Source organism: Malaclemys terrapin, chromosome 6, assembly GCF_027887155.1.
Source record: "Malaclemys terrapin pileata isolate rMalTer1 chromosome 6, rMalTer1.hap1, whole genome shotgun sequence".
Classification (NCBI taxonomy): Eukaryota; Metazoa; Chordata; order Testudines; family Emydidae; genus Malaclemys; species Malaclemys terrapin.
Window position 1 is genome coordinate 78,349,069 of NC_071510.1, and position 27,758 is coordinate 78,376,826.

General features: G+C 39.1%; 1 long non-coding RNA gene across 1 annotated transcript; it reads right to left on the bottom strand.

Annotated features, from left to right (window-relative positions):
- Positions 1-3,421: 3,421 nt before the first annotated feature.
- LOC128838896 (uncharacterized) lies at positions 3,422-27,758 on the bottom strand. Its single transcript, XR_008445314.1, has 3 exons — positions 27,603-27,758; positions 7,043-7,245; positions 3,422-3,509 (listed from the first exon to the last, which is right to left on the bottom strand). It is a non-coding gene; the product is annotated as an uncharacterized LOC128838896 (long non-coding RNA).

Consider the following 27,758-nt stretch of genomic DNA (forward strand, 5'->3'; position numbering starts at 1 on the left):
AGAGTCTCTTCATCTCAGTTTCACTCCACACTTGCCCCTCTTTTCCCCTGCCCTGATCCCCCCTCATCCCACATTTGTTTTCCATGTAGCTTATCTCCTCCTAATTAAACCCACCCTCGCCCTCCCACAAAAAACTGTGGTGCTAACATGCCCTTTGCTGCCATCACATTGTTCACTCTGCTCATGTGCTCTACCCCTTCCCCCCACCCTGGTCTTGGCTATTTAGACTGTAAGGTCTTCAGGGCAGGGATCATCAACTACCGTGTTTGTACAGTGCCTAGCACAATGGAACCCTATTTTTGGTTGGCTTGTAGGCACCAGCATAATAAACATGATTATTATCATTAATAATAAATACATGAACTGATTTGGAGAGATTTCTTCATGAGAAAAAAAGTTGCTTATGCTTGCTAGCCAGCTTTCTATTACAGAACTGTCAGACTGTTCCCAAATCCAAACAATTTCCTGTGAACTATAGGATTTTTATAAATAACCACTGTATGTGTAAAAGTACTGAATAATGGAATAAGTTACTTTGCACTGGTAAGCATTACCCTAGAACCCGCTGACACCACCTCATGATTTATATAGCACCTACAGTCCTTAGCAAACAGGCACTGATTTACAAAATTCAAACAAGAACAAACACAAAAAACAACCCTGCACTCACAACCCAAAAAGAGTGACCCATAAAATGACCAATGTGGCTGCCAAAGATATGTTAAATATCCTAATTAAGGGAATTGAGTTAACCAACCCAATACAAGTAAAACAAAATCAACCATATGTTAAACTAAATAGCTATACTTTCCATTCACCTTCCAGGCCACTGAGCTCTAACTTTAACAATCCCCAAAACAGGGGCCTGTATCTGCCAATGGTTCTGCTGAGTTCTGTCCCAGGAACCATCCCAGCAACAGTATTCCAGTTATCCCTGTGTGGTGTACATTTTGCTCTGGAAGCCAAATCATAGTAATAGAGTATTACAGATTTGCATTAGCAGTGCATGTGACCAGTTGGTAAATAGCAAAAAATGAAACAAAACATTTTTTATCGCTTCATTTTTGGTGCTGATGTTTAGGGAGTTGACAATGCCCCTTTGAGAAATATAATATAGTTGATCAAACCAATTTTAATTTTGAAACTGACAAAATTCAATCTCTTCACTCATTTTCACTTTTGAATATTGTTTGCACTCCAGCTTTGTTGAGGCTGTATTGATTTTAATCACAGAGATTACCAGTGACATCCTGTGTAAGCATATGTCTACACTTAAACCGCTACAGCAGCACAGCTGCAGTACTGCACCTGCACCGCTGTAGTCCTTCAGTGTAGACACTACCTATGCCAACAAGAGGAGTTCTCCTGTGAGCATAGGTAATCCTCCTCCCCATCACGGAAGAATTCTTCTGTTGACCTAGTGCTGTTTACATGGGGGTTGTTATAGCTACATTTCTAAGGGGTTATAGCTACATTTCTAATCTCTCACAACCCTGAGAGATTTAGCCATGCTGACATAATTTCTCAGTATAGACCAGTCCTCAGTCCTAGTCTGGCTTTCCCCTTTCCTCTGATGTTGTGACCACATTTATCAGTGTCCTGAATGAGCTCCTGCTAGATCAGCTAACCATTTTGATCATGCTGGATCCCTCAGTTGCTTCTCATATGATTGACTTTAGGGATGTCATTGGTGTGAAGGTGATATTCAGTGGTTCAAGTCATCCCTAGGAGATATGGTTCAGTCCATAATAATGGGCAATTGTGTGTCATCACTAAGGGAATTGAACAAAGCCAATCCCTTCCCACCCGCCTCATTTGTTTAAATGTCTGCATTCTTATTGTTTTATAGTATTCACTTGTTTTACAGTTTTTTACTCTGTTGTGGTGCATGCTGAGTGCCTTGGCAGGGGGTGGAAGCTGTGGGGGATTGGGGCATAGGTCTTACTGAGCAAAGGTAAAGCCCAGGTCTGACACCCTTACTCATGGTGATTTTAAAGGGACTTCTGATAGGGTAAATTGCTACTCAATATAAGACTGGCAGAATAGGGCCCTAAATTGTCACTATTGTAGAATTTCAAGCTGACAAACTGAAGTTCTCATCAGTTTTTCAGATTTTAAAATTCCAGAATTAAGCTTATACTAACCAGGAGAAAAATTGTCTACTCACACTATCCTGAGAGTTGCTTGTAGGGTAGACTGATAATAAACAGGAAGAGGCAAATAGCAGCACTACCACAAAAATACCATTCATGTTATATAGGAACATTGTAATGATAGATTCTGTTATTTGTACCCAAATACTGGCCTGGAATTCCTTTTTCCTTGCAAACTAAGAAGGAGGCAAACTTGGTAAACTACTGAATTGTTGTTTGAGAACTTTAATACATTCCCATGATCTCAGTAGTCTCTTGCTATATCCTTTGCATCTCACATAATGCTGTATCACCATCAGTCTTCCAGCCTCGGTAACTGTGCTGAGAAGACACTGATTCTTGTGTGGTCTTATCCCACCTATCACATGGTATCTAGACATTATTCAAAGTGACAGCAGACTATGATTACAGATCCTTCTAATGTCATGGATCACATCACCTTGAAAGTAGGGGAGGTTCAAGATGACAGACTAAATGTAGCTTGCCACTATCAACTCTCTGGGATCAAATATCAACCTTTTTACTAAAGAAAAACAAACAGCATCTGTTCTGACAAACAAGGAAAGAAGGAGAAAAACCACAGGCTGGAGGATTAACTTAGAGAGATAAAAGCCCTACCTATCACCTCTACTATCTACATTACTGTTACTTTACTACAGTACTTTGCATGTATATCACACTTCTTTCCAGGAGATCTCAAAGCACTTAACAAACTTTAATTAATTAAGCTTTGCAACACCTCCGTGAAATATTATTACGCCCATTTTACAAATGGGTAAACCACAGAGTCAGTGGCAGAACCCAGAATGAAATCTGGGCATTCTGACTGCTTTAACCACTAGACACATGCTACGACAGTTACATCAGCAAAATGACTTGAGCTGCTGACAGAAAGTGTCAAAAAGTTGGAGCTTTGGTAGGCCAGGTGTTACAAGTATTCTGAGTCATACAGAACTTCTTAATATTGGCAACAAAGTCTGGGATACCGTGGCCTCATGGCTAGCCATATAAGGTGACTTTAATTGGAAAAAGTTGCAGATGAGAAGGTCTAGAACTAGTTTTCAGATAACTGACACATTTTATTAAAATTGTGTTTGTGAAAATTGAAATAAATGCTTTTCTTTTATCAATTCCAACCTGCATAAATGATTTACACACTACATCTGCTCTAACAATCTTTGTTTCCATCTTACACGTGTGATCACTCGTGACTGCTATTGCCAACTGTTAATCAAGACCAGTGGATTTAGCTTTCACAATACAAAAAGTTACTTGTTCTCAACTTCTTAAAGTTCATAATTCAGTCTTACTGTCATTTCTTTCCTCCTCGTCCCTGTGCTTTCATGAAAGGTAAACCTGAATAGAAAGAAACCAGAGTTATTAGCTATTGGAAACTTAAATATGCTACTAAACCAGAATTAAAAGCGATAATGAAATTTCCACTACTGAAAGCACACTTTGCTAACTGATGTATGTAGTGAGAAAGATGGTCACATAACCAATGAAAATAAAAAACATGCTCATTTTTAATATGCCTCATTCATTTTTGTTTGACTTGGCAGCACACCAAATTAGTCTTTACATTAAGATGTTATTTTTAAGTTTTGGTAATTAAAATTAATAGACATTTAACAATTTCTTTTAGAGTCTTCTAAAATCTGTATTTCTGATCGAGAGGTCTGTTGACAAATCATCTCAGTTGTTTTAAAACAATGCTTACCAAAATAGAAATGCATTATTAAAACACCTTAGAAGAATAAAATTAATCATACATTGAAATCCAGGCTCTGATCCTACCAAAAAATTAAAAAAAGAAATTCACAGTGGTGAGTAACCTTACTCCAGAGAATAATACAGATTTTAATAGATGAGATTTAGAAATGTTCCTCAGTGACCGAGGAGCACAACTCACACTGGAAGACATTTTGAAAAGCCCGCCCAGTGGGCCTAATACTGCAGCCACTGAATCAATAGTAGTTTTGTAATGGACTTCAGTGGAAGCAGGATTTGACTCAATGGGACTTTCACACAGATGAACTTACATCAAGCATCTAAATAATCTGATTAAGCAGTACAGCTTGTCCAAATTCCTGTCACAACTTTTTTCTGACTGAAAACTCCTTTTGTACCAAAATGAAAAGAATTCATTTTCATTGACGTTTTTCTTTCAGCAATATAAAAAAAAATCAAAACAAAAATTGGTTCATTTTAGTGGGGAAAAGAGTGAAAGAATGTGTTTTTCTTTCTACCAAAACAAAATGAAAATTTTCATGCAATCCCCCCCTCACCCTAAATTAACTTAAAATTTCAAATGAAACTAAAATATATATATAAACAATATTTTTGTTTGAAATTTGAAATTTTAAGTTAATTGTGGGAGGAGGGTTGCATGAATATATATAAATATATAATATTTAGGCCAAATGGTACATGAAGCAGTAGCTTCTTTCTGAGCTTTGATTTTTCTACAAGATCTTATCTGACAATATTGTGTTCTATTTTGCTTATTTATTCTGTAAAAAGCTGTAAGTTATATCTCTTAACTTAAAAAAAATTGTAGGGTCAATTTCAGAGGGAAAAAATTAGGATTGTCAATCGCAGTTAATGCATGTGATTAATGCAAAACAAATTAACTAGATTAAAAATTAATGCTCACTTTATATTATTATTTTTCTTACAAATATTTGAACTGTACACTGTGTATTGTGTGTTGTAATTGAAATGAATATATTTGAAAATGCAGAAAAACATTCAAAAATATTTATAATACATTTAAATTGGTATTCTATTATTGTTTAACAGTGTGATTAAGACTGTGATTATTTTTTTAATTTGGCGATTAATTGCAATTTTTTAAATACTTTGACAGCCCTAAAATAAATGTTTTAGTTTAAAAAAGCTCTGAAGTATTTTTCACAATAGAGATATACTAAGGAGAATGGATATCCTGTGACTCAGTATCCAAAATGTTAACAAAGTTCTATAGTTGGTGTTTTGTCTTCCAGGATCTGACCATGCTCTTCTTTTCATAGCTGCCAGCTTCAGCAAAATGTTGGACATGTTCATTTTACCTCTATAATTAAAAAAAACCCTCCCATAATTTTCACACAGTTCCTGCACAAACACAGGCAGTATATGATCTAAGTTTAAGCGTACAGTAAGGGTGGCTAGTTCAGCTGTGAGCTGTGTAGAATTTAGACTGAATGGTACACGAAGCAGCAGCTTCTTTCTGAGCTTTGACTTTTCTGCAAGATTTTATCTTGCAATATTTTCTCTCACCCGCGCCTTCCTCTATAGCCTCAAAGTAAAAAGAGGAAGCGGTAGGTATTACACCAAATAAATTTCATATAATCTAAGCAATTTTTTGGCAGGTCACAGAATCTGTATGTAAGTACTTTAAGATGAAACCTTGTTAAAGTTTTCAGAGCAATCAGCCTCTCTCTCATTTTTTAATGTTGACTAGGCTTTGGCTGGCCAAGCTATTTTAAACTGCCACAAGGTGTTTTCTTGTGTCTTTATTTTGGCTACTCAACATTCTGAATCCATTATCCCAGTTAATCCATGTTTATCTCACAGAATAATTCCATTGGCATAGCAAAACCCTTAATTTGAGGTGGCTGTAAAATTTCCGACAGCAAGAGATACAATGCACATCTATTATTTTGCCTCTTATTCCAGTGGCAACCCCACTTTCCTATTGCTACACAGCACACAGGTGACCTTTAGCTTTAAATCATTCCATACAACTTCAACACAGTGCACAGAGTTAATTATGTCTAGATGAATGCTAAAGTGCAATTAGATTCTTTCAACTATCTACCTATATTACCGATTTTGCAAAACTGTACCAAAAACCTCCTGGTCATAAATAGAGTTCTGTCAAAGTATGTGAATTAACTGTGATTAATGCACCATCTTTAGGCCACCATCTTCAGACACAAAAACAAACAAACAAAAAGCAAAACACCAAACCAACACTGGCTACAACCAAAGTGCTGCTTTAGATTGTTCCCCCCACACACACACACATCTCTTGTGCTGCGACAGAAGGTCCAAAACAGAGCTGAACCACTATAGTTTCTCTGAACTCAGGATAGGAGGTCATGAAGAGCCTGTTCAGGGAAGCTCTGAACCCCTGCTTGCTCTTCTTTCCACAGCAGAAGGGCTGGTCTTGGGGAACGGTTAATATGGTATGGTGTAGTGGTTCTGTGACTATGTGGGTTCTCAAACCTCACACCAACACTCCCAGAAAACTGTGTGTGCAGTGTGTCCTAATAAATCTTTTTTGTAGGAAGCCTGTTTACTTGTGCATTGAATGTGGAAAGCAGCATTTGCGCCATAAAAAAATGCTAGCCTTTTAATGGTAGTTAAATTTCTGTACTGGCCTGAAAGTAGAAAGTTCAACTGTACTCATGCAATACCAGCCAGCTGACAGACTGAGTGGGGTTTCCTAAGTCTCAAAGGCAACACTCAGATTAATGTCCTGATACTTTTGGGTTTTTACCACTTCCCCTCCAAAAATCAGAATAGATACTTACCATCTTAAGAGTCACAATAGCACAATGAGTGAAGGGGAAAACAGCTAAAGGATATGAACATATCTCATGACTACTGGCAACCTCTCCATATATGTAATATACATGTCTGAGATAACATACACAAACAGGAAAAGCTTGTTCAGGTGTAAGATGGAAGAGTTGGGGAACAATCTGTTCCCCATTCAGAACCGTGTAACTTATTCCTAAGAGAGAAATGTAAACGAACGTACATGTAAATTCATGCTACTCGGAACACTCATGGAGTGCCAGGGAATCAATGGCCAAGAAACATGTGTGCTATCATTGCTTTAGAGAGAGAGAGGCTGGGAAGTGTGCATTCGGGGTACTTACTCCATGCAATTGGACAGATATCTGACAGATATGAGGTATCTATCCCCAGGGATATCTGGCCTGGGCAGTGGTTAGAATCTTCCCTTCCTGCCTGTTCCAGACTCCTGTGAGTCCCACACCAGAGGAAATCATGTTGCGGTGCACCATTAGCACCCCAGTCGTAGATTTATTCAGGTAAAATCTCCTCTTCCTCAAAATTTTACCTGCAGCATATAAAATATGGTGAAGGTGAGAAAAGACACAGTATTAGGAAATCTAGTCCATTCACATACTAGTACAGGATTGCTCCTTAATCTTTGCCTAAAGAACAGGTATTCTCTTTTAACCCCAGTTGATAAATTGCATTAAACTACATGACAGCAAGTAATTCTTCTCACAGTGGCAAGTTAGAGACACAGTAAGACTAGGGCACAATATGATTTTACATAACCTGTGTTTTCTGTGGAACACGTAGGGGAAAAACATAGTTATAGCCTCTCCTGAGATCTGCTAAGGGGGTGGAAGATATGTGGGAGATAACTCACCGTACCTTATTGCAATAAGGAATGTGGCTTTACCAAGCATTCCCATTAATAGATTTCTGCAGTCTTTGCAAAACACATCCTCTTTTCATCCAAGGAGGGTTTGTGATGAATATGTGGATGCTCAGTAATGAATATTGACCTGCATAATATTTATGAGGTGATGTGTTAAAATGTCTGGGGAGCAGTTTCATCACACTCCTCCACAGCTACAAGGCCTGTGATTGCAAGCCAGTGAGGCTGAATGGGTCTACCTGTCAAACAATGGAGCAACCATCATGGGGTATTCTCTTAAATGGCTGGCTGGCAAACTAGGGAAAAAACCCCTGTGGCAAAAGGAAAACTTCACTCTTAGACCTTGTAATCATAGAATCAGAGAATATCAGAGTTGGAAGGGACCTCAGGAGGTCATCTAGTCCAGTGGTCTCCAAAGTGGGGTGCGCGCACCCCAGGGGGTGTGCAAGAGGATCCTTTGGGAGGAGAAACACTGCTTTTTCCCCCCCTCCCTCGGCAGTTTGGCTGGGAGTCTGAGAGGCTTTTTTTTTTTTTTTTGCTTCGACAGTTCAGCCGGGAGCAGGGGGTGCATGCTCAAAAAATGTTTACTGAAGGGGTGCGTGATCAAAAAGTTTGGAGACTACTGATCTAGTCCAACCCCCTGCTCAAAGCAGGACCAATTCCCAACTAAATCATCCAATTCCCAACTAAAACATCCGTGAACCACTGTGAGCAATATGATAATTGGGCTCAGGCATACAGAGGCAGGGTGGAGCTTAGAGAAGAGGCAATTTCCCTGAGAGATGGGGAGCAGACTGGGGGACACACTCTTTAGAAGGAAAACTGAGATCAAGCTGGGTTCCAGGTGCCACATAGCTTCCTAAAAAAATGCTAGTTGGGTCTGTTCTTTTCCTGTAACCCAAGAGGGAAGCCAATCTCATTTAGCTTGTAGTAAAGCCTAAGATTAGATGAGATTAACTATGTATGTGGGTTGTTTATTGTTTTGAAATAATTTTCTCTAATGCTCTGTTCCATATGCTAATAATGTTTAAAGAAGGCTGTTCATCACTCTTTAGCACTGGTCACCGACACCCAGTCAGATCTGGACAGTAACAAGTGGCTGGTACAGAAGCCTATTGAACTCAGGTTCTGGTCTAAAAGTGGGAGAATTGCAAAATTCCATCCCAGAAAGGTAAAGGCAAAAGGCCTAGCACCTGAGGTGGGGCAATTGGAGACACCAGAAAGGGGACAGATGTGCAAGCAGCCCTGTAACCATGACATGAGTTCTCTTCAGCTTGCTGCAAACAATGTGAGACCAGAGTGAAAAGTGAATTAGGTCCCTTGAAATACATGAAAACAAAGGTCATAAAGGCTCCTCCTCAACCTAAAAAGCTCTAACTGTTGCTCAGCAGCCTCTGAAGAGCCTCTATATAGAATCAAAAATCTCTACTAATATTAAAGTCACAAAAACAACCTTAGGAAACAAGAACACCAAGCAGGGCTGGCTCCAAGTTTTTTGCCACTCCAAGCAAAAACATTTTCCCATGCCCACCGCGGCCCCGCCCCAACTCTGCCCCTTCCCCGCCCCATTCCAACCCCTTCCCCAAATCCCCGGCCCCGCCTCCTCCCCCGGGTGCGCCACATTTCCCCTCCTAACCCTCCCTCCCAGGCTTGCGGAGCGAAGCGGCGGCGCGCACGGGGGAACAGGCGGCAGTGGAGCAGAGGTGAGCTGGGGGGGAGCGGTTCCTCTGCCCCCCCCCCCAGGGTTACTTCCTGCCCTCCCCGCGCCCCCCAGCGCTGCAGCGCAGCTCACCTCCCCTCAGGGTCAGCTCCCGGCTTTTTGCGCCCCAAGCAAAAAAAAAAAAGGAGCCAGAGTGCTGCCCCTTGGAAAGTGCCACCCCAAGCACATGCTTGGAGCACTGGTGCCTAGAGCCGGCCCTGACACCAAGTAGATTGTGGATGGTTGCAGGAGATACATGCAAAATTGCTCTGAGGATAAAGGAGCATCTACATATCTGATTATAAAAGTCATCGGGAAATTTGCCTATGCTCTTCACAACAGTACTCAGAAATGTCCAAAGACTCATTTCTTCCAGCATGATGAAACATAGATGAAACACCAGTGAGAACTGACTATGCATCACCACTGAAATATTCACAGCTCATTGAGGAGCTAAATGGGGACAGTAGGCTGACTACTGTAACAATGTAGAACATAGTTTGTGAGGGAACCCTATCAAATACACTAACAATACAGGTTTTTTGCTTCAATCGGGGTATGTGACAAACTTCATCTGTGTCCTCTCCCACATGTATGTATTCAGTCACATACCTGAAAAGCTTTTTGTAGCTCGAAAGCTTTTCTCTTTTACCAACAGAAGTTGGTCCATTAAAAGATATTACCTCCCCAACCTTGTCTCTATAGAGTCAGAGACATTTTTCTTCTGCAGTGCTTGATGTTATGCCAAGTGGACATAGTGTTCCTTTATTTAGAAGATGTGTGGTATATTGTGCCCCATTTCTGTGTATCCCAATTTTGTTCTAGTAAAGCTGACACATGCTACATGGTCATTACAGACTCACTGCATGTCTCTGGGAAGTCTCTTACTGTCACTGAACCTTATTTAGTTTGCAAAAATATACTTCTGCAAAATATATATTACAATAGTTCTTAATTACGTTACTAGGCTGCTGTGAGGAAATGCAGTTTAGTTGAGAGGAATAAATGGGAGATTCTAAGCTAGGAACTCCTGAGTTCTCATACTGACTCTGCTACTGAGTTGTGTGACCTGAGCTAGAATTCAGCTCTTATATTTCGTTTTCCCCATCTGCAAAGTAAACATAACATTTACTGTACTTATGTGAGTATTTTGAGGCTTCATTCGTTCATAAAGTTAATAAAGTGCTTTGAGGTCCTCAGATACAAGATATTATAGAAGTGCAAAGCATTATTATATAAGTGTAAAGTATCACTAATATTTTGTGTTATTTTGTGTCCTGTACTGGGTTTATACTGTTGGTGTTGATTATCCATACCACATGGATAATCCTATACTGTTGTTACATTCCCTATTTTGAGATCTTATTGGGTTATGACTTTTTCTTAACAATACCTTGCACTTATAGAGATCAATACATCTGAGGATCTCAAAGTGCTGTACAAAAATTGGTATATATTATCATCTCCCTACAGGACATCTCACAGAGTGTAAGTGGCAGAATTAGGAACAAATTTCAGGTCTCCTTCCTCTCAATGTCTTTGTCTAACCACCAGACTACATGTGCAGTAACATGGTTGTCAGGTGGTTGGCCTCCTCTTCTCTCTACAGCTTATCCCTAGCTGATCTCATATACTCTCATGGTTTCAACTCTACACTAATAACTCTCAAATTTGTCTCTTGACCCATGACCTCTCCTACTCTGTTCTATTTTATATCTCATATTATTTCTTACATAACACTTCCTGGCTGTTCCTCCATTAGCAAATTCAACATAGCAAAACCAAACTCCCTATTTTCCTCTCTTACGTTCTCTCTTCTCTTTTTTTAATCATGGTAGATAATTTAATTATTCTACCTTTGATCTGCAACATCAGCATCATCCCTGGCATCTCTCACTTTTTTAGCCCTAAATCCTGCAGAGAGAGAGAGGAGGAGGAGCCTCTTATGTACCTAAATCCTGCAGGGAGAGAGAGGAGGAGGAGCTTGGACTGATTAACACCAGCTTCTCAGGGGGCTTCCTGTTTCCTGCTGGTTCCCTGAACCCACTTGAGGAGAACAGACAGTCAACTGAAGTAGTAGGAGCCAGTTAGGCCCTTAAGATGCTGATATCTTCCCTTACTCAGGCCCTGCTACCAGCCTGCTTATTTGTCCCCTTCAATTGAGTGTTGAGAGCCACTATAGCTGGCACAGAACAGAAGTCATGAGTGATAGAAGACTGTTTTTTTGAGTACATAAGCCATGCCTCTCTTTGTTACCATTGGGGATTTCACACCAGTAATGTGAGTGATAGAAGAAAACGCCCCTCTGGGGGCAGCATTCAGAAAAAGAAAGAAAGCAAAGGAAGCTTTTCTATCTGAGCAGGAAGGAGCTCTCCTGAGATAAATAGACACAAATGTTCACGGTGAGCCTTCCAGCCCCAGTGAGGATGTGAGTGGTGAGGAGATGCCTGACATTCCAGTTAGGCAGAGCGCAGGTGATCTGGCAGCTACTGCCGCATCCATATCTCCATCTCAAATGAATGTAACCAGGCACATTCCTGAAGAAAAGTGTAGATCAGAGAAGAGTGTGGTGGAGGCGCAAGAACCAGCTGCTGCTCAGTTTAGTTCCTTAAGTCTAGATGATCCCAGACTGTGGACCCGCTTGAGCAGTAGCCTGCGGGACTTTCTTGTACTCCATGGGCATGGGCCATGGCAAGTGAAAAACTTCATGTTCCCCAAAGACAATGAAAATAGAAATTTCCATCCAACACATTACTGGCGTGAAATCCCCAATGGTAACAAAGAGAAGCATGGCTTATGTACTCAAAAAAACAGAATGTTGCATACTGTTTTTGTTGCAAACTCTTCCAGTCTAATGTTCCAGCCACATTTGGTTCTACAGGAACAAAGGACTGGAAAAATCTGGCTAGAAATCTGCCATGGGACGGCAGCAAATCACCAGAGAGCATTCCATAGGTGGAAAGAGCTTGAGATGATACTAAGGTTAAAGGTCACCGTAGATGATCAGCATCAAGAGAAGATTTAATCAGAGTCTCTTTACTGGCAAAATGTTCTGAAAAGGCTCATTGCCATTGTGAGAATGCTTGCTACCCAAAACCTAGCACTGTATAGCACTTCAGATCAGCTGTATGTGCCAAACAATGGAAACTTCCTTAAAATTGTGGAGCTGATGGCTGAGTTTGATGCTCTACTCCAGGAGCATCTAAGAAGAGTCACCACCCAAGAAACATACACACACCACTACCTTGGAAAAACAATTCAAAATGAGATCATACAGTTACTGGCAACAAAAGTCAAACAGAAGATTGTGGCAGATCTGAAGTCAGCAAGATATTACACTGTTATTCTGGCCTGCACACCTGACATCAGCCATACGGAACAAATGACTTTAATGGTGTGTTTTGTAACAACAACAGAACCTAGTGAAAATGTCCCTGCAATGGTGATTGTCAGAGAGCATTTTCTAGAATTTACTGACATTGATGATATTACAGGAGCTGATATGACAAATGTGCTTCTTAAAAAGCTGGAAGATACGGGAATTGCGATAGCTGACATGAGAGGTCAGGTCTACGATAATGGTGCCAACATGAGAGTAAAGAACAGAGGAGTGCAGACATGGATCTGAGAGTTAAACCCTCGAGCTTTTTTTGTCCTATGCAGTTCTTATTCATTAAACTTGGTGGTCAGTGATGCAGCATCAGCTTCTAGTGAGGCTGCTGAATTTTTTAATGTAATTCAAAGCATCTATGTATTTTTCTCTGCATCAACTCATCGATGGCAAATTTTGAAGCAACATCTGGGAACATCCTCTCTGACACTGAAACCACTGAGTGCCACATGATGGGAAAGTTGAGTGGAGGCAATAAAGCCTATCAAACACCAAATTGGGAAGATAGATGATGCCATAGTTGCCATTATGGAGGATAATGCTATGACAGGAACTGTTCGCGGGAGAACAGTGGCAGAGGGAAATGGAATCACCAGAAACATACATAACTTCCAATTTCTGTGTGGCTTAGTGTTGTGGCATGACATGCTGTTTGAAATAAATGCTGTAAGCAAGAGACTCCAAGGTGTTGACCTTGATATATCTGGGGCAATGGAACAACTGGACAAAGCAAAGTCATACCTACAATATTACCGGTCAGATGAGGGATCTCAAAATGTTCTGAAGAGTGCAGTTGGCAGAGGAACTTAACACTGAAGCTATTTCCCCACCCATTCAAGAATACAAAAGTCACTGAAGAAGATGACATTTTGATTATGAGGCATGGGATAATCCCATAGGAGACCCCAAACAACAATTCAAAGTTGAATTCTTTAACCAGGTGCTAGATTGTGTAATACAGTCAGCTGAAGAACGTGTCATGCAGCTCAAGGAACACAGCAGTATATTTTGGATGTTGTATGATATTCTAAAACTCCTCACTGTACCTGAAGAAGGTCTACACCAACAATGCAGGGCACTAGAGACAGTGTTGACACATGATGACATTCGTAATATTGATGCAAGTGATTTAGGAGATGAACTGAAAGCCCTTTCAAGATACATTTCAGCAGGATCAACTCCAAAGGCTGTTCTGGAATAAATGTGCTCAAATAAGATGACCACCCTCTTTCTAAATGCTTTTGTTGCTCTGCGCATACTTCTAACACTTCCTGTAACAGTTGCCAGTGGAGAATGCAGCTTCTCCAAGCTGAAGTTAATAAAAACACATCTATGTTCCACAATGACACAGGAGAGGCTGGTCGGCCTTGCAACCATCTCAATAGACCATGAGCTGGCCCAGACAGTGGACCTTCAGGAAGCAGTTCAAATCTTTGCAACCAAGAAAGCACGGAAAGCACCACTTTGATTATTCAAACAGATAAAATTCCAGTGTTTACTATGCAGACAAGAAAAGTTACATTTGCTGTTCAGGCATTTGAAAGTTAAGTGTTACTTAAAATTTTTGTACAAGGCATTTTAAGTTGTTCTTCTTTATTGGGGTAGGTAGCAGAGCAGTACCATGAGAGGAGTAGAACAGGAGGAAGGTAGAATTGAGACCTTTCAAAGTTTTGGTCCAAGTGAGGGAGCATGGGGGCGTCATTTGAGCTTCCTGCCTCAGGTGTCAAAATGTTGTGGGCCGGCTCTGCCAATCCAACACACCTCCACCCACAACTCCTTCAAGCCCTTTATTAACTAAAACACACTTCTTCTAGGAGATTATAAACTCTAGTTCTCCTTTCAAATAAGAGTCAACAAGATTGGAAAAGGTCAAGCAGAGAAAAACCATGGAACTAATAAAATAAGTGCTCAGTCACTTACCTTTTCCTTTCTGCCCACTTGCTATCATTTATATCTATGTTGACTGTTTAGTTTGCATGCTCTTGGTGGCGGAAGCCTTGTTTTAGCACACTATATGTACTATATGTTTTTAAAATAGAGACCCCATAAGAAAAAAATATGTGATCTGAGGTATAGGAAATCATTGTTAAACACACATGCAGCACTTTACTGTTCACAGGTCTAGTTAGTAATCCCTTTAGCATAAACTTCAAGCTTATCCTCATGATAAGATGAAAAAGTACATCTGAAAGTCATGAAAGATTATGAGTTAACATTTTATTTGCATAAAATACGTTTTCAGCACAAGCTCACTCAGGTGTAGCACTGTTCACCACCAGAAATGCAATTCAGTGTGAGCTGTTTCCTAAAGGAAAAGTACATGTGAGAATTTAGATTATTTTGTCTAGCACAGCTGCTGCCTGTACTGCAAAATGAGAGCTGCAGCTGATGACAAGGTAGTATGGAACTTGACACCTCTGTTGGCATTCATCCAAGAACACAGAATGTTTTAGCCAGTCTGCGGCATGTGATACATTTCTTAATTGTTGATAACATATAATTAGGACAATCTAAGCCTAGTTTAATGAATGCAATAAGTTAAACTGAAGCGCTTGACTATACTTGGATAGACTTTGTTAGTCTTGGAGCATGAATCTGCAGAATCACATTTTATAAACAGTACAAAATGGAATCTTCCCTTTACAAACTATCAGCCTAGAATTATGGCTGACACCCTAAGCCACAGGATAAATTCTGTGCACAGTATAAACCGTCAGCTGACCTTCATGGCGAAGGTACCTAAAATAAACTTCTCTCCTTAAAGATTATAAATACAAATTTTATATGAAGATTTCTGGCACATAAAAGGATGACTGTCTAATACTTCAGTTAAATGTGCTCTATTTATTTTCATAACCTCCAGTCATTTATCCAGAAGGTAGATAATCCATTCTACTGTACCTCAGCAATGGGCAGTTGGACGGGGGGGAATGCAAATAACAGGGGGTTATAAAAATCATAAAATGATTAATAACATTTTATTAATTTTTTCATTCCTGAGCTTTTCACATTCCATAACTGTCAATTTTGTAAACACTTAATGCATTCAGGAACTTAAATACCTGTGTATCATCTCTACCTCTACCATGAATCATTTCAGCATGAGTTTTACAAAAGCTTTTGGAAGAAGAATAAAAAACTGGTAGATAATCCAGCCTGAGAAGTAAAGTACTGGTATTTCAGTTAAATAAAAAATTACACAGGGAGTAAAGATCTCCCCATTTATTCATCACATGCTTTCTGAGGCTTTTTGCTCTTTAAATTTGGTCTAATGTTATCAGAATTGATTTTTAGTCTCTGTGATCCCAGAGGAAATGTCTTCAGCGATGCTCTCAATGGGTAACTGTAATGAAGAATCAGCTTGTAGAGCTGTTACTATAGTGCTCTCAATTCTAGAGCTTCTGAAAAATTTTATTTAGCTGACAAAAAAGCTCTGAATGCCAAAGCTCTAAATTTAGAAGTATTTCCTTTCCCAATTTTTGGCATAAAATGAATTTAATTGTGTATTTTTTTTAATATTCCACCAACGATATCTTTAAAATTAACTTTCACAGGCTTTTAAATAAATACTGAACCTAACTAAAAGCATGGATACAAAACTCACAATGATACTAGAAACAAAATCTATCCACATTTTCACTTTTTTTGACATTGTGGAACAAAAATCTATTAGTCTTTACTAGAAAATATCTATGTACAAAGAGCTCTGCTTGAATGTTTACTTCTACCATGTATTTAAGAAAGGCATTTTAACAGGGGTACTACTTTCTGACTCTCTTGGGCAAAGAGCCCAGCTCTATTTTTAGATGTCAACGTCCTAAATTGTATACTATATCACACAGGGCAATGAAAGCAAAAATGGCAATTCAGCTTCCTATTATTTTTGAGAGAGAGCCAACTCTGCCCCATTTCTGCTGAAAAGCTCGGCTTTAAGCTGTACATAATCTCCAATAAAATCACTATAAAGAATATAGGCTTCATACACACACACACACACAATTTAATTTTACATATACAGTACATATTAGGTGGAGAAGAGTGAAGCCATAGTAGCTGAAAATATCAACATATACATATTTTTATTTTCTATATTGTTGTTATGAATACATTTATAACAACTTTCATTTGCATCATTTTTATTAAAAATAAAATCCTTCTTCATGGTATTCAGAACTGAATCGCTCACCAGTGCACAATTAATTTCCTCAAAATCTGTTCCACTATGCACTTAATTATGAATCCCTTATTTCTGTGAGTAGTCTTTACAGTAGTAGTCCCACTTTGTGGGAGTAAAACTTGTAGTACTGGGCCCTATAATAGTTCTCTTGTACCACTTATAAATAAGGCAAATGCTTGATAATGACACTTCTTTAGGTGTTGGCCACCTGCACTTGTCTACAATCACTTGAAACTCTACCCACACCTCTGACAATCAAATTCCATCCTACAGATGTTTCCTAGATAGCCAACACACAGACACAGAAATGGACTGCATGCAGTGGGAGGAAGTGAACAAAAACTTAACCGCTTCTGAAAATTAGACAAAGATAACATTGAAAAATGCTGTAGCATAAGCACTATGCAATGCAATGTGTGGCAGTAATTTTACCCTCACTGGTTCCAAAGCAAGAGGAAAGATTATAATGAGATGACAATAAAATAATAATAACATTTTGCACTTACAAGAGCACTTTATGTTTTCAAAGATCTGTGGAAACAAAAACTAATTCAGACTTTTAGCACTCAAGTGAGGTAAGCAAGTATTAACTGTGAGGCAGGAATGTATGGTATATAACTCCCAAGAGGTTCCTGAGGGAGGTATGTATCATAGTCCCTTCACCAACTTGTCAGTGGGTGGCGATGATAATATTGCAGTATCATCTTTAACAGCATATTCTCTGGGGTGAAATTTCCCCTTTCCCCCGAAAGCAGCATTACTGAGGCTGAGGAATGGAATTCACCACATACATACTATTTACAGGCAGGACTCAGGGCTGCAACACAACACCTGTGTGTCCTCTGTTTCATCCTACTGGTTAGAATGGTACTCCTCCACTACTGGAAGCCCCTTGATATGACCCCTCTGCCCAAGCAAATATGAATAAAGTGGTACTCCTGTGGTGTGGAGTCTTGCATGGGGGCAGAGGGACTAGTGCAGTCCATCTATGGGTGAGCTTCCCACTCACTCTGCAGAGAAGCCTGCTAGCTCTAAAGGCTGTAGACCACTTATACTGCTTTGTTCTACTCTCACATTATGAATACATTCAGGATAATAAGCACTATGCCCATTTATAAGAGTTTGCAGGATCAAGCCTTTTGAAAGCATTGTTTGTTTACTAGCTGACTTTGTGTATCCAAATTCTATTTGCTTTACTCATGTGAGTAGTCCCATTGAAGTTAATGGAATTACTCACTTGAGTAGGGGCAGCAAAATGTAGCCCCAGATGCAATTAGGTTTATGAAGAGCTTTAAAAAACAATGTTTCTTACACAATTATTTGTGTAATTTAATAATTTTACAACATACTGTTTGCATTTATTTTCATATAACATGAGAGTACGGAAAGGTGCCTGATCTAGGTCTCAATCTCATGAAGACTTACAACACATACTTAACTTTACTCAGTGTGAGTAGTGCCACTGACTTAATTGGAATTACTCACAATGCATAATGTTAAGCATGAGTGGATGTCTTTACATCCTTTAGAATCAGGGCCCTTGCAGTTAATGCACAGGACTGGGAATCAGAAATCCTGAAATCTATTGTTGGCTCTGCCTCTTAATCGCTGTGTGACTTTGGATAAATTATTTCACCTCTCTGTGTCTCTATTTCCACATCTGTAAAATAGGATAACAACACTATCTCACAGGGATGTCTGAAAATTAAAGTTTTTAAGCACTTTGAGATCCCCAAATGAAAGGCAGCACATACTTGCAAAGTGTTTTTGTGGCTGTTATTATTATTATAATCTGTCAGACACTCAACAATTCAATCTGTTTAATTAAGAAACATTTTCCTCTTGCTATTTTTGCACAATGTTTAGTTATTGTAGGGTTGCTCATCATTGCTGAGGTGCAGGCATCAGGAGCTGCTCTTAAAATAAGCTTTGAAATGGTGCTTTAAAGGAAAAATCCAGAAGCAATGACGTGTCTACGGAGTAAGTCTTCCAGGAAGTTTAGACATGTACACAGTAGATGCAGTCTTTTGTTTCCTGGGACATACTTCTTGCTGGGGCAGAAAAAATAAAGAAGCAAGACAGGTAGTGGCAGACTGCAGCTACACTGAGGCATAGAAAATTTTGTTACTTCATTGCTGTACATCGTCCTGTTCACAATAAAGGGTTTAGCTTGATACCAGTCTGCTTGTCAGTAACATATAACAACATGGGCTTTGAAAAGAGATGGAGAAAATTTATTAGGTCAAATTTAGGCTCGATCAACCTTAACTTTTTTCCTTTAGAGGAAAGAGCTCTTTCTGACAGGTGTATCTATGTCCATATTGCCATACATTCTTCTGATAGCTATGGAGTACAAGACAGTGGATTGCTGGAAATAAATGTTCAGCATTTTTATGAAGAGATTTTCCATCCATTCACCCATTCAGCCAAATAAGTCTTTTCACCATGACTAGGAAGGCTGACAATTCGGCCATGTGTAAAAAGCTCCAATTGAGATGTGGAAGATGATTTCTTCCCCAGCTGGGTTTGAGGGATCAGACTTCTTTTTTTTTAAAGACATTTTTAGAGTAGGCCTAATGTCAGTGGTTGAATAGGAGTCGGTTTCTTGTTTTGTTTTTCTCTCTCTCTGCCGTGTGCATCTGATTTGTGAGAGGTCTGGTAAGGGATGGAATATTCCATACAATTTAAAAGGATTGCCACTACGAATGGAGCATGGCAATTTTAAAAATGTTATTTAAATTGCATCCTATCTCAGCAATGTGCTGTATTTGCATGAAGCTTGAAGACAGTGCATGTTATCAAAGCTGTTTGATCAACTACTATTGTATAAATACGTATGTATACAGTCTACTCAGTACAGTTGATTCGCTCATCAACAATGTGCAGAACTCGCATTTATGTTAATGGAAGTTATGTATACTTAGGGAAAGGAGAATAGACTCCCACGTGTATAAATTCATTGTCTGCCTCCTTCTCTTTGAAATATTACATTTTTAGAATCCTGGTTTTAAAAATGCACTATAAATCTGACAGTGAGTGTTACTGAAGTCTCAACTCTAAATAAATAGTTTAAAATAAAAGTTGTATAAATATCCATCTGTGCCAACGATGCGATTTGAAAGGGAGTGCTGTAAACACAAAGTAAATTAAATGGGATCGACTTTTGTGGGGTAAATGGCTACTTAGACTAGTTATTATAGAGGAGATGTTGTTGTGTGGTGCGACAGCACGTACCCATGTGGTTAACCTACAACTGGTAGAAGAAACAAGCCCCACCCATACCTAGGAGCAGTGCCATAGCCAGACCACAATTCCTGTGAGGCAGAAACTTTATTTGCTGAAAATGAAGCACAGGCACTGTCACAGCTCATTAGCTGGTTACAGACATATTGCAAGGGAAGAAAGTGGAATTTGGTGGATGGTCCAACTTCCACATGTGCTGTGAATAAAACAGACTATTGTTTTTTGATAAAGAAGTATTGTTTTGAATATGCCGAGTAACTAAGTCAAGCCAGCGGAATTTTTTTGCCAAATATAGTCTCTTGCTCACTGCTAAAAATCCTAGCTTTTAAATTAGGAGCTGAAGTCATTGAAAAAAAGAGTTTACATTCCTGCAGCCTGCTGCAGCAAAGCCAAACAAATGTTTGGCTTAATAGTCATCTCTTTCATGAGTCTCACTTAAACATCTAAGTGAGAAAATGCTATTTCTATTATCAAGTAATTTAATGCTGAAAGCATTTTTTGTTCACATGTTCAGAAAGATGCAATAGGGACACTGCTGTGGTATTAGCCTATGAAACATTTTTTAACAGAAAACTATGGTTTCAGCTTCTGGCCTTAATTATAACTGTAGGTCACCAACACTAGCAGTGTTTGGTTTTTTTTATACACCCAAACCACAGAAATAGAGGAAAAGTGTCACAGTAGTCAGCTTCAGTGATATGTGCCCAAAGAGCTGGTGATATATCTAGGATTCTGAGCTCACCTAGGAAAACCAACTTTTAAATTCCATTGCCTTAAGTCAATTCTGTCTGAACACCCTGTCACAATCTATAAAAGGAGATACTGTAGATGCTGGCAGACTGAGGCATGTATTTTGTGCTTTCTGCATTTATGCTCTCCACTAGGAGAAGCAGCTTTTCCAGGACCATTCATGACTTAGGTTTGGACTCCTGTGACAGAAGGCCAGATTCAATATCACATCTGCACAAGCTCCAATGCAGAGACAGAGGGGAAGTGGCTTGTGCCTACCTATTCAGGAGCTGCTGGGGCCTACTGGCTCCTGGAGCATGCTGGGGCAGCCATGAGATTTTTAATCACACTGGAAACCAGCCACAAGTTGAGATGAATTAACAACTTAACCAGTTAGGTACTTAAAGCATTCCTACTTAACCCTCTGTGGCTTGAAGGTGGTGTGAGGAAGGCAAAAATCTCCCTGGTCCTCTGCTACTTGGTCCCTGGGAGAAAAAAATGTCTTCCTGACCCCCAAACAGGCGATCAGCCAGACCTGCAGCCCTGAGATCAGGACTGCCCCAGCCACTGTCTTTCTTACTATTTCCCCCCTTCTATTCCTATGTCAGGGATATTCCCCAGTGGAAAGGGAGTTGCAGTGCATGTGTGAATTCTCTTTTTATAACCTAATAAACATTGCTGACATCTGTAAACACATATCAAATGATCAGTAGTAAAACGGCATTTTCATGTGGAAGCATCCTTTGTTGTGGGGTGCATGCTCTACCCACTTGGGTTCATACATGAAATAGTGAGGGGGAGGAACTCAAAATATTCAGAGGTCAGTTCAAACACTTGGATGTTTAAGGGAAACTCACCCACATTAGCTAAACCTTTGCACTAAAGTAGAGAAAGCAGCCTTGCTATATGTCAATTCATTAGCAACTCTTTTCTTTTTCAGAACTCAGAAGTGTGGGAAGTGCTCTTGAGGCAATGCGCAGACTGCCATATTGACCCCCAACAAAGTACATTATGTGGGTGGAAGTGTGTCTGTGTCTGTTGACCACATTTTTCTTTGTGCTTTCTCTGTTTTAATGCTGCTAACCAAGTTTTATTTTGCATGTTCTCAGTCTCTTTCTCGCAGCACTACAAGCTGTGTTCTGGACCTATTTGATGGAGCAGAGCTAGACACTGAAGGATAGATAGGAGCACAGTGGGATTGTGCTGGGAGAACTAATTGCACCACTGCAGCAGCAACGTTTGCATTTCCTGTGCACAGCAAATAGCCAGAGTGAGCAGCTGTAGGATGCAGGAGAGTGCTTAAGCCTTAACACACCAACTGCAGTCACAGGGTGGTGTTAACACCTGTGCATGGTAGTAAGATATTTTGTGAGGACATGAGATATTTTACAGGCATGCTGAGGGGTTGCCATGGTGGCTACAACATCAAACATTCTACTGCAGCCAGGGTTCCGAACACACCACTTCACCTCACTTTCTCTGATTCCCCATCTGTAAAATGGAGATAATGTCAAGATCACATGATTATTATTAATTTGTGTTGGTATAGAGCTTTAAAATCCTTGAATGAAAGGTGCTATAGAAGGGCAAAGTGTTATTATGGTGGTAATAAAAATGCTATAATTCAAGAAGGATACTGACAAATTGGAGAGGGTTCAGAGGAGAGCCACAAGAATGATTAAAGGATTCCAAAACATAAAGCAATAGAGTCAAGGCACTCAATCTATGTAGCTTAACACAAAGGAGGTTAAGAGACGAATTGATCCCAGTCTATAAGTACCTACATGAGGAACAAATGTTTTATAATGGACTCTTCAATCTAGCAGAAAAAAGGTATAACAAAGCCCAATGGCTACAAGACGAAGCTAGACAAATTAAGACTGGAAATAAGGCACACATTTTCAATAGTGAGGGTGATTAACCATTGGAACAATTTACCAAGGATTTTGGTAGCTTCTCCACCACTAGTAATTTTTAAAACAAGATTGGAGGTGTTTTAAAAGATATGATCTAGTTCAAAAGAAATTATTTGACGGAAGTTCTATGGCTTATTATATAGGAGGTCAGACTAGATGATCAGAATGGTTTCTTCTGCCCTATGAATCTATCAATAATAAATATTTTTGTAACATCCGTTTTTACATTCATGATTGCTGTGGGTTCGCTTAACCAGCCAGCTGATTCCTATCACACAGGGAAATCCCTGTATGGTGTAAAACTGGGGTAGACAGTATTGGGGATCAGGCTTTACCTATACCTGCACTCAAGAAGTGTGCACTCAAGTTAATTTCATTCCCCCCATCTTATTTTCCCCTTTTAAAATGTAGGAAGTTAAATACAAAATTATGATTTTATATATACAAATCACAATAAATATATATAATCATAGTGTGTGTTGTGTGTATATATATATATATATATGCTGTCAATTAATCGCAGTTAACTCACGCAACTAACTCAAAAAAATTAATCACGTTTAAAAAAATTAATCATGATTAATTGCAGTTTTTACTGCACTGTTAAACAATAGAATACCAATTGAAATTTATTAAATATTTTGGATGTTTTTCGACATAGTCATATATATTGTATTCTGTGTTGTAATTAAAATCAAAGTGTACATTATTTTTATTACAAATATTTGCATTGTAGAAATGATAAACAAAAGAAAGTATTTTTCAATTCACCTCATACAAGTACTATAGTACAATCTCTTTGTCGTGAAAGTGCAACTTACAAATGTAGATTTTTTTTGTTTCATAACTGCACTCAAACACAAAACAATGTAAAATTTCAGAGCCTACAAATCCATTCAGTCCTACTTCTTGTTCAGCCAATCGCCTAAGACAAACAAGTTTGTTTACATTTACAGGAGATCATGCTGCACTCTTCTTAATTACAATGTCACCAAAAAGTGAGAACAGGCAGTTGCATGGCATGTTTGTAACCGGCATTGCAAGGTAGTTACATGTCAGATATACTAAACATTTGTGTGCTCCTTCATGCTTTGGCCACCATTCCAGAGGACATGCTTCCATGCTGATGACACTCATTAAAAAATAATGCGTAATTAAATTTGTGACTGAACTCCTTGGGGTAGAACTTTAAAAGTGAACTCTTTTAAGGCAACTTTTACTCAGCCATATTGCAGACATGTAATTATTGTAATTCGTGCTTTTTTAACTGTCTAACTTTGAGGTCCTGACCCTCCATTTTTTGCACACCGGTCTCAATATACTAATGTTTATGTGACTTCAATGGTACTACTCAGAGTGTGTAAGGTTAAGCACATGTATAAGTCTTTTGCAGAACCAGGGACTATGTTTTAAATAGACGCCACAGTATAGAAATCACTCAATGTGGCTAAGTTAATGTTATTGGACTTTAGGAAACAGCTTTTACATCTTTTGCCTTTATTCATTAAATTTCTGCAACTTTAACATTGCATTAACATAATTTTATTCACTATTTGTTTCTTTTTTATGACAGAAGACTGTCAGCTTTCATTACAAAAAACATTTCTAGACTGCCTAATTATAGAGAAAATCTTGAAAATTTGACATCAAAATGCTCAAAAGTCAGAACGAGAATAAAAAGAACTAAAAATATATTGGGTGAAATCCTGCAAATCCTGGCATGTCTCAATGGCATAGACTTCAACAGGGCCAGGAGGTAACTAATTTTTTAAAATCTCAAAGTTTTAAAAACTTTTAAATCTCACTTTTGGCGGCCTGACTTATGAGTTTTGAAAACCTGGGGTTTGCAACACTGCTTATACCCTAACACCATTTGCTGTGAAACTACTGGGTCTCTTTCCCCCACCCCAAGTTCCAGGAGCAGTACTGGATGATCTATGCTACTCTTGAAATGCCTGACAAAGCCCAAATGAAAGGCACCAGCGTCTTAAAGGCTAAAGTTTCTCAGATTTCAAGTAACACTAGGGTACCATGAAATGCTGGCTATACCGCCCATGACCACTATATTGAGTATCAGACTTTTGCTCACAGCAGCTGATCTCTAACAGAGAATGAAAACTCTGGTAGAAGCAGATGATTAAAAGACTTGCAAAAAACAAAAACAAATTGAAAGTGACAGCTCACTCATGTTGAGTTAATAGCCTGTAGTTCTTCGGGGTGGGTTAATTTAACATGAGAACATAAGAATGGGCATACTGGGTCAGACCAATGGTTCATCTAACCCAGTATCCTGTCTTCTGACAGGGGCTGGTGCCAGATGCTTCAGAGGGAATGAAGAGAAAAGTGTCATTTATTGAGTGATCCATCATCTGTTGTCCAGTCCCAGCTTCTGGCAGTCAGACACCCAGACCACGGAGTTGCATCTGTGACCATCTTGCCTAATAGCCATTGATGGACCTGTCCTCCCTGAACTTATCTAATTCTCTTTTGAACCCAATTATACTTTTGACCTTCACAACATCCCCTGGCAATGAGTTCCACAGGTTGACTGTGCATTGAGTGAAGAAGTACTTTTTGTTGACTTTTAATTTCATTACATGACCTCTGATTCCTGTGTTATGTGAAGGGGTAAATAACACTTCTTTATTCATTCGACACCATTCACAATTTTATAGACCGCTATTATATTCCCCCCTTAGTCTTTTCCAACCTGAACAGTCCCAGTCTTTTTAATCTTTCCTCATATGGAAGCTGTTCCATAACCCTATCCACCTGAGTTCTGGTACAGAAGCTAATTTATGCAATAGGTTACATGCCACAGTTAGTAGTTCTGCAGTTTCATAGTTGAGTTTTTTTAGAACTCTTGAGTGAATAACATCTGGTCCTGGTGACTTATTACTGTTTATCAATTTGTTCTCAATCTGGGAGAGCTCCTCAACTTTGCCTAAAAAGTATGGCTCATGGATAGGAATCTCCCTCACATCCTCTGCAGTGAAGACCGAAGCAAAGAATTAATTTAGCTTCTCTGCAACAGCTTGGCCTTCCTTGAATGCTCCCTTAGCACCTTGAGCGTCCAGGGGGCCCACTGATTGTTTGGCAGTCTTCCTGCATCTGATGTACTTAAAAAAAATATGGCCATTCTTTTGCCAGCATAACTATTACTGATCATGCTGCCATGCCAGCACCGATGTTTTGAGCAAAGTAGTAGTTCAGAAGGAAGTGTGGTGGAAATTTCCAAAATATAGACAGTCTCTTTGTATAAAGACAGGCTTTTATATTTAATTGCTAGGCCTGAACCGCTTCGCTACTATGATTACTGGCTCTGTATGAGTATACTTTGGTGAATTTATGTCGGTGCAATCCCTCATTGAATGAAGCATTCCCTTCCCCCACTGCCATTTACTCTTGGCATATTGCTATGGGGAGGGGTAATTAAACAGGAAGGAAATTGTCAACAACTTTGTAGTTAACATATTACACTGACTGGGAGTGTGCTTAGTTTAGGGCATAGAATGGTTGTATTGTCTCCTGTCCTAGTTAGAGCAAGGGGAGAAGGTAGGGATAAAATTGTTCTTCAAATGATGCTACTGTTAGGAGGGGAGTTTTCTCTAACACAGTGGTTCTCAACCAGGGGTACGTGTACCCCTGGGGGTACAACAGAGGTCTTCCAGGGAGTATATCAACTCATTTAGATATTTGCCTAATTTTATAACAGGCTACATAAAAAGCATTAGCAAAGTCAGTACAAACTAAAATTTCATACAGACAAAATGAGAAAGTAAGCAATTTGTCAGTAATAGTGTGCTGTGACATTTTTGTATTTCTATGACTGATTTTTAAGCAAGTAGTTTTTAAGTGAGGTGAAACTTGGGTATATACAAGACAAATCAGACTCCTGAAAGGGATACAGTAGTCTGGAAAGATTGAGAACCACTGCTCTTGCACACAGAACTCTGTGCCAAGCAATAGCACATAGTAAAGTATAAATTTGAGGCTTGACACAAAGACCACTGAAGTCAATGGAAAGCCTCCCACTAATTTTAATGGATCCAGGACATGGCCCTCATATCAGACATCTACATCCTTTATGTATGCATGTAAAGTATGATACTGGAGTCAAAGCTATCCCAACTACCCACAAATACAAAGTACTTTGCAGATGTCTCATTGATTATTTAACATGAGGATGTTACATTTTAAAATTTAAATAACAAAGTTCTTTTAAATGTATCCTGCTTGAAAACAGAAAAACAGATCCCATGTTTTAAAAAAGGGTAAGCTTAAATGTTCTTCAGAGAGAGGAAAAGGAACCTTCACCCCTATCAGTTCCGATGGAAGCCAACAGTCAGACTCCTAAAATCTATGGCATGTTCACATTTAAAGAAAGTTTTAAAAATGTCTTAAAATAAAACTTAGAGCATACTTGTTTATGCTTTTTCCATGAATGCAAGTTTATCAGGGTGGGTAATGTGGCTTATAAATCACCAACCTGTATAATTCCAGGAGATCCACGCACTTAGAGCCAGATTCTGATTTCAGTTACACTGATGTAAATCAGGAGTAACTCCACTAATTACAGTGTAGTTGCTCTGGATTTATATGTGTGTCACAGATTAAAACTGGCCATCAGTTTATACTAAATAAAAATCTCTTAGTCTGTAAAAACAAAACTTCTAATAATACGTACGATTGTAAATGTCCACAACTATTTCACTGTAACTGTTACCTAGTTAGAGTCCTAAGGTTCTCTGGTACAAAAAGCCTGTCAGTTCTTTTTACTACCAGTCTGCTTTAATACCAGTCTGTGGATTGGGACAGCTGAAATAGCAGTCATTGAGAACATTTTCAAGCCATGATTATGGAACTCACCTCACTTATCACCATGTCAGAATATTTTCCTCAGCACATTAGAAACTGACTTTTCCTTGATGTTCTTTTCAAAGATTCCAAAGGTTCATTCACAATGTCAAGGTACTATAAAATTCAGCATAATGTGAACCACTCTCTGATATTGCCTTTCCCTAC